Source organism: Dioscorea cayenensis, chromosome 16, assembly GCF_009730915.1.
Source record: "Dioscorea cayenensis subsp. rotundata cultivar TDr96_F1 chromosome 16, TDr96_F1_v2_PseudoChromosome.rev07_lg8_w22 25.fasta, whole genome shotgun sequence".
Taxonomy (NCBI): Eukaryota; Viridiplantae; Streptophyta; class Magnoliopsida; order Dioscoreales; family Dioscoreaceae; genus Dioscorea; species Dioscorea cayenensis.
This window is the reverse complement of record NC_052486.1, coordinates 7436741-7451039: the sequence shown is the minus strand read 5'-3', so window position 1 is coordinate 7451039 and position 14299 is coordinate 7436741. Positions and strand designations below refer to the sequence as shown.

The 14299-nt window shown below is 33.4% G+C and overlaps 1 long non-coding RNA gene across 12 annotated transcripts; it reads right to left on the bottom strand.

The window, feature by feature from the left end:
- Window positions 1-1234: 1234 nt before the first annotated feature.
- Window positions 1235-7353, bottom strand: LOC120279377. 12 transcript variants are annotated; one of them, XR_005541893.1, is made up of 11 exons: window positions 6936-7353; window positions 5243-6806; window positions 5069-5108; window positions 4867-4965; window positions 4479-4562; window positions 3850-3927; window positions 2825-2892; window positions 2677-2745; window positions 2517-2594; window positions 2341-2436; window positions 1235-1564 (listed from the first exon to the last, which is right to left on the bottom strand). It is a non-coding gene; the product is annotated as an uncharacterized LOC120279377 (long non-coding RNA). The 12 variants fall into 12 exon arrangements; XR_005541888.1 differs by having other exon boundaries at window positions 5069-6806; XR_005541890.1 differs by having other exon boundaries at window positions 4867-5108.
- Between the last annotated feature and the right edge of the window lie 6946 nt (window positions 7354-14299).

The window sequence follows — 14299 nt, the reverse complement described above, 5'->3', positions numbered from 1 at the left end:
ATATTTCTTTGTAAATACAATGCAATATATATATATATATATATATATCATTTCTTTATGGAATAACAAAATTTAAAAACCATTTCCAATAATTCTAATCCATTAGATCAAATAAGTGAAAAAAGAACACATCAAAATATTGCAAATCAATATTGAAATACATATATGGTTCAAATTTAGAAGTAGAACTTTGGTTTTGAGGATACATATATGGTTCAAGCCCGCTTGATGGTGGGCCTCGGGCTTGCATAGCCCATAACCAATCTCTAGACCGATGTTTCTCTTTAGGCCTGACCCAACGTTACCATATTTTTATTCTTTACTTTTAATAATAGTTTTAGTTGTAAAATGTTTCATAGTAAAAACTTAATAGTTATTATAATGTGGTTTGCCTAAAAAGAGACAAAAAGGAATCTATAGCATTGGTTTTAAAGCCCTATAGAGACGGTTAAAACCGCCTCTATAGCTATAGCATTGGTTTTTTCAACCGCCTCTAAACCGCCTCGTATCAGGCCGAAAGTGCCGGTTTGTACTAACCGTTGGGGTAGTTTTTATTTACGGAAGCGGTTTTTAATAATAAGAGTAGAGATGGTTATAACCATAGCTAATGATTTCTTATACCCTTACAAATGACTTTAGAGGCGGTTATAACCGCCTCTATAGCTAATGATTTCTCATACCCTTACCAATGGCTTTAGAGGTGGTTATAACCACCTCCATAGCTAATGATTTCTCATACCCTTACAAATGACTTTAGAGGCGATTATAACCGCCTCTATATCTAATGATTTCTCATATCCTTACAAAAGACTTTAGTGGCGGTTATAACCGCCTCTTTAGCTAATGATTTCTCATACTCTTACCAAGCTTTAGAGGCTATAACCACCTTTATAGCTAATGATTTACCATACCCTTACCAATGGCTTTAGAGGCGGTTATCACCGCCTCTATAGCTAATGATTTCTTATACCCTTATCAATAGTTTAGAGACGGTTATAACCGCCTCTAAAACTATTATTTTTTAACATATCCATATTTTAGAGGTGGTTATAACCCCCTCTAAATTTGTTCATTAATTAAATTAAATTTTAATTTATTTTCCTACTAATAATAAATAAATTTATTTAATCTATACATCGAAAAAATGAATCTTTCAATACATTCATGTATAAGGTGAGCTGATATATATATATCTACCATGATTCATCAGAGTTTCAAAAGTTGGCAACACAGATAAAGCAAAAAAATAACCAGTATAAGGTGAGTTTTTCTTTAATTTGGCAGGCCACCAGAACTAGATATATGATGGTAATTCAAAGTATTTTGTCAACATAAAGCAGACCCAAAATATACAAAGCATGGCATTAAATAAGATTAGAACGGCCTGCCTCTAGCTTTCCATTCCCAGTTTTTCAAGCATGGCTCCGTGTACAAGTACTTGAGAAGTAGCAGGAGAAACCCTACTGTCAGACCTTGATGAAGGTTTTAGCCAATTAAATATATATCAAGATATAGTACGACCATAGCACATTGATGCAAGGTACAAGTTCTTAGCCCATTTGTCCTGCAAATCATCAGGAAAACAACACACGAGAATCAGCCTAAGTATATCAGCTGGTTTGGTTAAAGCTGAGACGGGTTTCAATCGAATCTGAATAATTAGAAAGCTGAATATTCAAAAAGAACACCATTGTATATTGGAAAGAATCATTTTAGAGATTATATATCATGCAAATCATCTTTATTACTTTATTAATACATCATCTTTTTTACATAGTTAATGAATGATCATTCATTCATCCTTCTAGGAAGGTCAAACAAGAGATCCAAGGTCCAAACAAAGCCAAGGATCTTATCTCTGATGTCAATCATCTCCATAGTCAAATGCCACAATTAATTAGAAATTTAGCAACAACAAGCTTCTCCCAAATAAAAAAAATTAAACTAATCAAAGCCAATTACAAACAACTATTCTAGATTATCTCAAATCTTTTCCAACTTGAAAGGAATATCCAAATCTTGTGAACTAATGTATGAGCTCACGTGGATAAAAAAGAAACCTCACAAGAACAACAGAAAAAAAGAAGAAGAAAGAGAAAAGGTAAAGAAAAATTAAAGGTGCAAAGAGATGTCTCTTTAATAAATCCAATGTTAAGCATGCTAGGAAAGAACCAATTAAAAGCATAAATTTTTTTTATTGAATTTAACAAGGCTAATGTCTAACACAAATAACATATCATGTGCAAGATTTGAAAAACAATGGCGAAGGCAACATACAAGGAAGACAAATGCTTTATAGGTTTGTTAACAGAAGAAAAGTACAAGGGAAAATAAAGTTACCAAGTTCCTCTTTGATTCATCAGATATGGAGGGCGATTTCATCCTTGCAAATAATTCTTGAATAAAGGAAATATCATCTTTTAGCAACAAAACAACCTGTATCAAATACAGTATCACATGATGATGATAACATCAACCTAGATTAAAATGTACAGCATTAAAACTATGATCCTCACAGTAGCATTATTTGCTTAAATGATGGCACTGGGACTTGCAATAGTTACCTCATCCAATACTCCTGGCAAAATAACATCCTGACAAATCAGAAAGAACCCATGACATAAGCATAAAGAAAATGATCATGGTCAAAATATTCATGAAGGTAAACCTTCTCACCTTTATATAACCAATTCAATAGGTTTGATGAATCTTTGACAATACCAAAGGATCTTTAATAGTGATTGCCTGCAAACAAATTCAACTCTTCAAGTACCAAATATAGAGTAAATTATAGATTTACATGTATCAAGGAAAACAAATTTACCTCCTTATAAATCACATACTCCTTCAAGAAAGACCGATGATTTTGCACTGGAGGTATGTAAGGATCATCTGTATAAACAAGTCAAGGAGAAGTGAGTAACTAATCAGCATGATACACTAAAAGAATACAAAAATGACACCACACAATTTGCCCCATAAAATCCTGGAAGTGTAAAATTTAAATTTATTTTGAACCTACACATTCCTGGCATGGCAGATTAGGCAAATCGTGTAACTCACAAGAAGTGTTTTCTTTGTAAGATTGCAAAATATGATCAGGCACTATTCTGACATAAATTTTCCGAGTCAAAACTTGAGATTCTGAAGTTGTATACAAAGATACACTAGGGTGGCTTCCTACACACTAGCATAATGGTGCGAACAAGGCCATCAAATAGTCATAAAGGCTAACGGAAACTACTCTATTAGAATCCAATCACTGTTATTGCATCAACTAAAGAGCAGCACCATCTCTCTAATGATGCCAATTGGAAACCAACATTTATGTCTACAACTGCAAAAATGGAGAAACATTACTTCTAAATATCTCTAATTAACAGCATATTAAATATTAGAGAAGAGATGCGAGATGCACATCTTGTGGACATTTGAACCTCAACTGTTCTCAAGTGAAACATCTATGCTGAATTCTAAATCAAAATGATTTCCAGTTTCTAATAGTGGTGCCTATTTTCCCATTGAAAAAGCCTATATTGAAACATGGACAAATTATATTGTCATAAATGCAGTCAAAATTTATGCTCACAAAAAAATTTCGCACATGCATGGGTATAAAACCATCATATTGCAAGAAATAAAATAAAATCACTCTCAGGGAAAAAAAATAAAATAAAACAATCTTATCCTCCACATTGCTTAATTTAATGAAGGCCATGTATTATAGAAAGTTGGGTATTATATCATGAGCTTTGTCAAGGTCAATAGCATAAGCTTCCAAAACATATATTTTTGGAAATAATTTACCTTGACATCACAATAATGGGAAAATAAAAAAAAGAAACATACATTCAAGAGAACCAAGAATATCCAAAATGAATTCATCACCAAAAATTCTATCAAAAATCTGTGGGTTGTTGAGAAGAACTGCAAGTGAGAAAAAGCAGCATGTCAAAGAACATTGACAATTAGAGCAAAGGATAACCAAAAGCCAATAATGTTGCTGATAAACATAAGATAAACTCTCATAGGTCATGCTGACTTATAAAAACTATCGGTTGTCCCATTCAAGAATCAATTCAGAATTAGAACATAAAAGCCAATAATGTTGAACCTTTAAAGAACTGAAAATCTTTATCAATCAGTAGCATTTAACAATCAACAACATCATGATAGCCACTAGACCAAACAGGGATTTACCTTTAAATCACATTGGAGAAAAATGAAACTCATTGTGTATACACCAAATCCCAAAGAACAATGTATTAATTAATTAGCACATAGATGACAACTTAAAGTTTGACCCACTTTCATGTTTATTGAATACCTTTTAATTTGAGAAGGAAACTTAAGCAATAGCACTAATTAAAATCTAGGCAAGGATAAGTGCCATGAGGTTTTTAGGTGTCTTCTTTTTATCCTATCATCTTAGTATTTAACTGAGATGATAAATAACTCAATCTAAATTGCAAACTCACCATTGAAAAGAAGCTTTTGGCGGATATTACTGGTGGATAATCTGAAATTAACTTAAGTTTAAATCTAACAACAGCTGCATCAACCTGCACAGGAAAAGATGCAAGTTAAGACTAGTTGAAAATAACTAACATGCCTTTGTACATTAGAAGATATTAAGCAATTCTTGATCAGTATGTTCTGTGCTCCATGCACAATTTAGGGAAACAAATTTTAAGTCTTAGTTCAATAGGAGAATAATAAAATACCACCACAGAAATGGGTAAAAGTGTAACTAGAACAAGCTTGTCAAGACAATATATGTCCAAAGGAAATTGATACAAATATGATTCGAAGAGAACACAATGAAGATACACACTCAACAGCATTGCCACCCATATATCATCTCACCTTTGCACCCTAGAACTCATGTCCTGTGGAATTCTTGCTCTCTATAAAGGAACTCAGTCGTGAATGGATGCGACATTTAGTAAAGTCTTCCTGCAAAACCTGCAGATATAAGTTGCATTTTTAGAGAAGGCTTTATTTTACAATCTATGAAAAGCAAAAGTTCATTCCAAGGATGAAATCTTTTCTTCTTTGATGAACCAACATTATTTATGAATGTTCCTTCACCGGGTTTCATCTCAATCCTGCAAATTGCGCAAATGAACTGATTGAACATATACTGCATTGGACAGTTTGCTGTAGATAATATGCAATTTAAACATAAAGCATCACTGAACTATATTCATATGAATCGAATATTCCCTAGTTTCTTATATACCTTTGAGCAAGAACTGCAGAGCCATCTACAAAAATTAACCAGGCCACTGCCATCTAACCTAGATTCAACACAGAACTTCCATGTTGAAACCAACCAATAAAAAGCTTAACTGTTATCTTTATCAATTAAAACTATTAACTGAGAATATTGAAAGAAAATTGACGAGTCAGTTCCATCTCAATTATTTCTCAACAAGAACAGTTTCTACTTTCTAGCATACTTCTCCACAATAAATACAAGAGGGGCAGGCTTTGATGTTCATTAAGAGCAACTACCTTCAAAATAATTATGCCATCTGATCTTTACAAAAAGAAAACTAGCTAACTAGGACATTCTCATTCCCCCATGTCCATTTCTATCAGAAACTTCTACTTGTATTGTCCCATAATCCTGCAATACTGCTTCTCCAGGCACATGAATACATCACTCTTATCCGAGCCGCACATTAAATATTAAGCTGCTATGGTAGCATGCTTCTCATTTGTGAAAGATTAAACAAATTTTGTTTCAAGAAATATTAAATGATTTAAGTCCCAAAAACACACAAGTTCCTTTCTTTAAGCTTAATGCAATTACCTCATGAAGAGTACCATCACCACCAACAGCTATAACAACATCAGCACTATCCCTTATTTCATGTATTACCAAAAACAAAACAAGGGTTCAAATGGAAAATTGGCCATTTATCACACTTTCAAATAAAATTTATACCTCCCTTGCAATTTAAAAAGTTAAGCCACACAGAGTAATACACCATATGCTTGCAATTATATCCTATCCTGATACTTTAAATCAAGATATGAAAAGATGCTAGCTATTAAAGAGTAAGAAGAAAACTAAACTATGAAGAAAATAGTCTCTCCGCATTTGTTACAAAATAAAGCATCACCGACAAATCCATCCTTCAATATCAAAATTACAAGCCAACCAGGTCAACAATCACAAGAATGTAGGATCACTATCATCACAAATAGATAACTTTCCTAAACATATAAAAACATGATGAAACTATTACCAAGTTATTCCACATAAAGTTTTTTCAGATTATCTGCTACACAAAACCTGCAAACAATATCATCAACACTTTGAACCATCTTCAAACAAATCACTAACAATGCAACACTAAACAGTTTTAAATAACCTTAATCAAATAATTTTTTAGATGATACTTTTCTCAAGCATATAACTTCACAATCATGTCATTACTATTAGTTCACTCTCTTTAGTTTCTGGACGAACAACAACTAGTTCAAACATATGAAAGAAAAAGAATCAAAAGTTTCAAAGAATTATACAAGCACAATAAATTAGTTTTACATAACTATATAAAAAGAAGTCTGAATATTTCTTACGCATCTACTAATCCAGTCATACCAACAGCATCTCCATAGTCTAGACAATGACCACCAATAACAGAGCCCTACAAATCATCTACCTCAATTACTGAAGAATCGTTTCCTCCTCTCACCTCAACTGTTCAATCCCATAAATTAAAAAAAAATAGCAAGATATAATCTGCATTACCTTCAGAAACACTTACAACCTCGTATCATACATATTCAAGCTTCAATAGCCAAATCAAAATCAAAATAAAAATAATCAGAAAATCATAAAACCTAAGAACAAGAAGATTAACAAAAAAAACCACACTAAAATTAGTGACAAAATCAAAGAAACTGAGAAAGAGATGAACCTGGATAGTCTTTCTAGGGTGAACCGGCATGGCTTTAGCTGGATTCCGGTGATCGTCACTGTTATGTCAAAACCCCGAACAAATTTGTGCCCTGATGTTGGCCAGAGCCTTTGAGAACAACACTAACACATTGTAGTGTAAGACCTTCAATAGCTACAACCCAAAGAAGAAAATCATCACAAATTGATTGAAATTAGAACCCTAAATCGAAACCATCATTGGTTTTCGTTGAACCGGGCAGTAGGAGTCAATGATCTTGAGATGGACATTGACGTGCTTGGTAGAGACCTCAATGATCTCGAAGCAGAGATGGAGATGAAGGTGATGTCGACGGTGACGCGCTTAGAAGAGATGAAGGTGGCGTTGGTGGTGAAGCAGAGACCTCAATGTTATCGTTTTTGTGAGGGAGAACCATTAATTGAATAAGTTAGTCTGAGTGAATGGAGATGATCTGATGGATATTAATGAGTGTTCAATGGATACTAATTAGTGAGTGTTCAATTTGTGTGAGTGACTACTTTTTTTATTAATTGAAAATTAGAGGGGGTTTAGAAAAACCCCTCTACCCCTCTATAGGTTTATAAAAAAATTAAATATACAGATGGTTTTTTAAAAACCTCCTCTACAAATGTGTCTCTAAAAATAAAAATTAGTGTAGTGCTAATACTATCATATATCCTTTTAATCTAAAATTAGGAGAAATCTAACACACTTCTAATTACCTATCATATGCCTAAAAATAGGATTACATCCATCCATGTATTCCTTGGCTTTTGAAATGCTTTTATTAATAATTTATAATTTTTTCATAAAATATTTTTAAAAATATTTGCATACCTTTGATGGTAATGCATGATTTACTTATTTTTGCTATTCAAAATATTTTGATAAAAAATGTTTTCATTAATTGAAAATAATTTTTACCAAACAATTATTATTCAAAGTTGAGAAAGAAAAAATTGAATGCTAATTATATTCTTATTCAAACACACTAAAATGAATTTGGATTAAATTATGAAATTGCATGACAAAGATATATATATATATATATATATATAAACTTTGGCTTATGTTAGTGAAGTTGGTCTTAGATACTTGAGGTTTGAGTTTCCATATGGATTTGAAGAAAATACATTGATTGGGAATCAATTAAGCAACGGAGTTAATCAATTAATTGAGCTATTTTTCAATTTGACTTGATAGCCTAGAAATTTAAAATTATAAATTTCCCCAATTCGAATAATATTTTTGGATTTTTTTGGGCCAAATAAATAATTAAAGTATTTTTGACCTCAAACAGACAATTAAAGATTAAAAAAATTCTATAGTTTATATTAATTTTTTATATTTATATAAAGTCACTCGAACATATTTTTTTGTGGGAAATGAATAATTAAAGTATTTTTTACTTCAAACAGACAATTAAAGATTAAAAAAAAATCTATAGTTATATTAATTTCTTATTTTTATATCACATAAGTATTCCACAATGAATATATATGTATCATGTGACATGGTTGTAATCCTTGATTTTGTAAAAATAGAGTGAAGAGGTAAATTTAATGTTCTAGCTAGGAGTGATTGTTGGAGGCCCATGTATATTGAGCCCATCTTAGTTTTTCAAAACATTCCTATATTGTTTAGTAACACATTGCCTATTTACAAGAACTTTACCCACTTTATATATACCACTATTCTTCAACTTTGGTTTTGTGGTTATGCTCTCTCACGCGCAGGCGCACGGGTGCAAATCTCAAGGTTGGATTAGGAATTCGGCTTAAAAATTCTGAACTCGTGTAGGCACATGATGCAGACACGAATGCACCGATTTCCTTTGTGCATTGCGGCATTTGTTTTTGGAGCGCTCAATATTTTCTCTGTTCTGGTGCAAGAACTAGAGAAAAAGAAGACTATTGAATCCTAGGAGAACATCGCCGTTGTTTGATCCTGTTGCACTGAAAAAAAGAGGCGAATTTGTTCTTAAGGTTAGTGCATCGGTACGCCTCAGTCAACCCATTCCTCTGCCTTCATCAACGCCAATTTCCAACAGTGATTAGTGACAAATTTGATAGATTTCAAAGATTCTTTATAATCTTGTCTATTTAAACTTGAGTTATACAATGGCATAAGCAAGAATCAATATTGATAAGTTAACATTGAACCAATTAACCCATTTTAAATATTTTCCATCAAATTTCTTATAGTATCAACTACTCGAGTTAATAACCAGTGTTTTTTTTCTTTTGTTTTTCATTTTTTTTTTTTTACAAATCATTGGAGTTTAATGGTAATGAGAAAGCTATCTAAGTTCAAAGAAAGTCACCAATAAACGCTTTGATATTTTATTTTCTCAATGGATACAACTACCAATGTTGGTCAAATTCTATGACCAATGAATTGATGGACAAGAACAAACTTGCCTGGTTGGTGGATCATTCTCCATGGAGACAACTATTGATATTGGTCAAATTCTATGACCAATGAATTGGTCGTCAAGAACAAGCTTGCCTTGTTGGTGGGTCAACTTCTAAGCCTTCTCAAGATGATCTAAATTTGTTTAGGGTTTAATACAACGCCATTATAATTAGTTAGATACAACACTCATGTGAAGGACTTGTTTTCCTTAACACAAGGAATCTGTCAATTCATGCCTACTACAACAAACTCTAGAAGTTATATGGGAAATTCAATGCCTTCTCCAAGTCACCAAAATCTATCTTCTTGACTTCAAAGGAGACATTAAATTTACTGAGGAAGAGAAGATGCTAGAATTCCTTATTGGAATTAATGTTGAGTATTCTATTGTTGGAAAACCTGTTGATGGGCCAGGCCGAGTTGCATTTGGGCTGGACAGAGTCTATAATTAATAAAATTCAAACTTGTCCAAGTCCAGCCCTACCCGAAAATATGGGCTTTAACTCTTGCTAGAACTCATCCAAAGTTGATGACCTTTAACCAAGGCCACCCCAAATAGGTTTTTCATCAAATAATAAATAAGTTATAAAAAAAATTAACAATAATATTAATATGTGACTATGACCAAATATTATTCTACAAAACACTTTAAAATTAAAATATCAAATGCACATCTTTATTCAATCACAACAACTAAAATTCAAACCATTATAATTAATGGCAATCAACAATAAGTATATATTATATAAGTATATATAAAACTAATTAATAAATAATCAATGGTAATTCAAACCATTATATATATAAGTATATTCAAAACTAATCAATACATATATTTTATGACTAGGGTCGGGCAGGTTGGGCCGAGCTTGGGTTTTTAACAATAAAAACCAAACCCGACCAATTTTCAAAATGGGCTCATTATTTTGTCCAAGGCCTAGTCATTGGACCTTATATATTTGTTCAAGCCCTCCCAATTTTTAAGTTGGCCTTCAGGCTTAGGCGGGTAGCCTGGCCCTTGGGACAAGTCTACACTACATCAACTAGACAATAAGTATGGAGAATATTCTATAACAACATCTTTCCAAGCAATAGATATAGTGTTTACTGCATCTTGCAAAACCTAACTCTATTTTCTAAGTGCAGGTCACACTCTCTAGTAATATTTAAAATAGAAATATCTCAGATGAATGGGTAGTGTTTCACACACCACATATATGTCTCATTTAATAGTAATTCTGAATGCACTAGTGACCTAATTATGAAAGATGGCACTTGATAACTTGAGATGACAAAATTTTGCTAATGAAAATGATTATATGCATGAGAATGAATAATTTTATTGTGTTATATTTTTCAGGATTTAATTATAATTTAATCTTAGCTGAAAAGTTAATTTAGATCTCATTTGGATTGTGACTTATTATCTAATATTTTGTATAATGTAGGACCTCATTTGGTAGATATTGCTTAGACTAGATGATATGAGGAGAGGGATTTATCATCCAAATGCATGCCAAGGTCCTTTGCTTGTATGATACTAGAGTGTCAAGATGTGGCACAAATGATTTTTCATCTCTTGAACAAATATATTTGTTAGACTTATTCAGTTTGCTTTAGATAAGAATAACAATATTTGTGGTTATGTTTGTCAAAAGGTGAAATATACAATAATTTTATTTTCTATTAGAAATAGTAAAGTTGTGTGCTGCTTTAGTTTAGTTCATTGTGATATAAGGGGCATATATACTAATTATTCCCATAGTTGATACATTTGCTAGCATCCGTAATTAATGACAATAAATAGATAAATTGGGTATATCTATTGAAAAGTAAGCCAAAGTAAAGAAGGTATAAAAATCATTTTGTTTAATGTTAAAATGAAATCAACAATACTATTTGTCTATGGTTCACTCTATCTATTCATTGAACTATTGGCTTGCTCCCTCTTTCTAGCTTATTCAACAAAATAAGAGTGACCATATATATGAATTCAATTCACAGGTGAGGCCAAAAATATTTGGTTGAAAATGGAATTACTCATCAAGCTCATCAATAAGAACCACAGAACAAAATGGAAGAATTAAATGAAAACATTTTTAATGTAGTGATTGTATAAGGTTTTAGGCCCACATATTGATGCTTGTTTTGGGAAAATATACTTTTACGGTATTAACCACATGCCAACTAGTGGTAGTAAGGGTAGAACTCCATATGAATTATTTATTTGGGAAGATTCCTAGCTAGCTTTGATAAGTTGTAGGTATTAATATATCTATGCTATCTTGAAGCCAAAGTAAAGTAAAAATAAAAAAATTTGGAGTGATTAACTTGTTGGAGTTTGATAGAAGGCATCAATCTTGTTGTTGATCAAAAGCACATAAAGAGGATCAGAGAGCCAACATGAGACGTGGGTGTCTTGGACGTATACTAAAGCCTAGTTAATGATGTTCTACATAAGAACCATGCATATGCATTGATATATGGAGGTTGTAGTCTTATTAATATTTAAGTTCTAGTTACTAATGTAATGAAGTGCATGTATTGTCACTGTAGTAGCTTTTCTTTTGTATGTTTGAATTGTTTGTTTTGAAACTCTCACTGAGAGGATGCAGACGAGTGAATGAAGGTGAAACCCTAGTCTAGGTTTTTGGTGGTGTGTGCATCTCCTTTAACAATATAGTTACTCTTGTCTTCTTACATCAATGGTATCAGAAATCCAAGGTAGAAGATCCATTTCTCCATGACTGCAAATGGAAACCCAGTAAGCCTCACCCAGCCTTGTGTCTCCAATGTTTAAAGGAGATGGCTATAGATGGTGAAGTTTGATGATGAAGACATTGTTCCTATTGCAAAACTTGTGGGAACTCATTGATAAAGCCATTGTAGATGCTAATGATGAAGCAAGGCAGCAGGAGAATAGGAAGAGAAACACCAAGACGTCATGCCTTATACATTATGTAGTAGATGAATCGATCCTTGATCGGATAGTAGAAGTAGCCATGGGCAAGGAAGCATTGGAGATGATACGAAATGAGTACCAGGGATTTGCTTGGGTTCTATCAGTAAGATGCCAAACCCTCAGACAAAGCTTTGAAACTCTCCAAATGAAAGATAGTGAGAATGTGCAAAGCTATATCTCAAGGATAGCAGGTAAGGTGCTGAGGAGTTTTGCACCGAGATTTGTCTACGTTGTTGTTTCTATAGAGTAGTCTAGAGACATTACAAAGCTATCCTTGGATAAGCTCAATGGCTCTTTCCAAGTGCATAAGGCGCGCAACAACAGTCTGGCAGAGAAAACAAAGGGAAAAAGCCTTTCATGCAAAGGGAAAACCATCCAGTGTGAAGGATACTGTCAGAGGTGTTGCCTGGGGTCATGGTTGAGATTTCTTTAGAGGTCGAAGGTTAAACGGAGGAAGAGGGAGAGGAGCTAATCCCAGATCCCAGAGTCTTGATGATCAGAAGTCTCCAAGTAATGATCAACGGACACATAGAAGCTATGTTCAATGTTGCAGCTACAAAAATATGGTCATGTAAGGGCAAACTGCTAGTATAAAGACAAAACCTCATAAAAAGGTGTAAGCACAATGGTAGAGAAGAGTCTAGACAGTGAAATAAGCAATCTCTTCATGGCAAGCAGAGATACTTAGACCTTAGACTAGCCAGTGTGGCTTGTCAACAATGGTTGCTCCAACCACATGTTTGGAGTGAAAGAACTATTTCATCATTTGGATGTGTCTCAGTACCTGAGAGTCCAACTGGGAAATGATAAAAAAAAATTGAAGTTGTAGGTACTAACACAGTTGCTCTCACCACTCAAGATGGGAAGACAAAGCTTCTTCATAATGTCCAATACATTCCCAGTTTGGCTCATAACCTACTAAGTGTGGGTCAATTGATGTCCTACGGGTATTTTGTTGTATTTGAGAATGATGAGTCCATCATTAAAGACTGCAAAACTGGTGCTCAGTTAGTGAATGTGTAGAGGACGAGGAACAACATGTTTCCTTTGGAAATATCTAATGTTGAATGTTCCAATATAGCACTAGAAAATGAGGAGAGCTTGATGGTATGACATAGGAGATATGGCCATTTGAGTTTTCAGGGTCTACATGCATTAAAACAGGATAACATTGTAAGAGGTCTACTTGATTTTAAGCCACTTAAGCAATGTGAGGCTTGTATATATGGCAAGCAAACCAAGTTCTCTTTTCCATTTGGAAAAGCTTGTAGAGCAAACAAGAAATCAGAGTTGGTCCATGTGAACCTGCGTGGACCTATGTAGTTTGAAACACTAGGGGACGGCAGAATAATTTTTGTTGTTTATAAATGATTATACCCATATGTGTTGGGTATACTTCATCAAATACAAATATGAAATGTTTGAATTTTTACAAAAGTTTTAGGCCATGGTTAAAAGACAATATGGTGCCAAGTTGACGATTCTCCAGACCCGGGGAGAGGGGGAGGGGAAGAGGGGGTTCACATCAAGAGAACTTAAAGCTTTCTGTGAGAGGCTTGGTGTAAGACAAAAGTATATTGCATCCTAATCTTTGAAGCAAAACGGCATCACTGAGTGTAAGAACAGGACGCTAGTTGAGCGAGCTAGGAGTATGTTGAAAGCCAAAGAATTACCAAACTCCTTCTGGGCGGAGGCAGTTATTACAGCTGCTTACTTGTCGAACATCTCTCCCACTGGTGCGGTGCAGGGTAGAACTCCTTATGAAGCCTGTCTAGATATAAAACCATCGGTGAGTCATTTAAAAGTTTTTTGGGTGTATTGGTTACTCATATATACTATCACACACATAACATAAGTTAAATGAAAGGGTACAAAAATGCATTTTTGTGGGCTAATGCACTAAATAAATAACATACAAGATGTATAATCCTTTCTTTGGCAAGGTAATTATTACTGGTAGAGATGTAACTTTCTGTGAGAACCTATG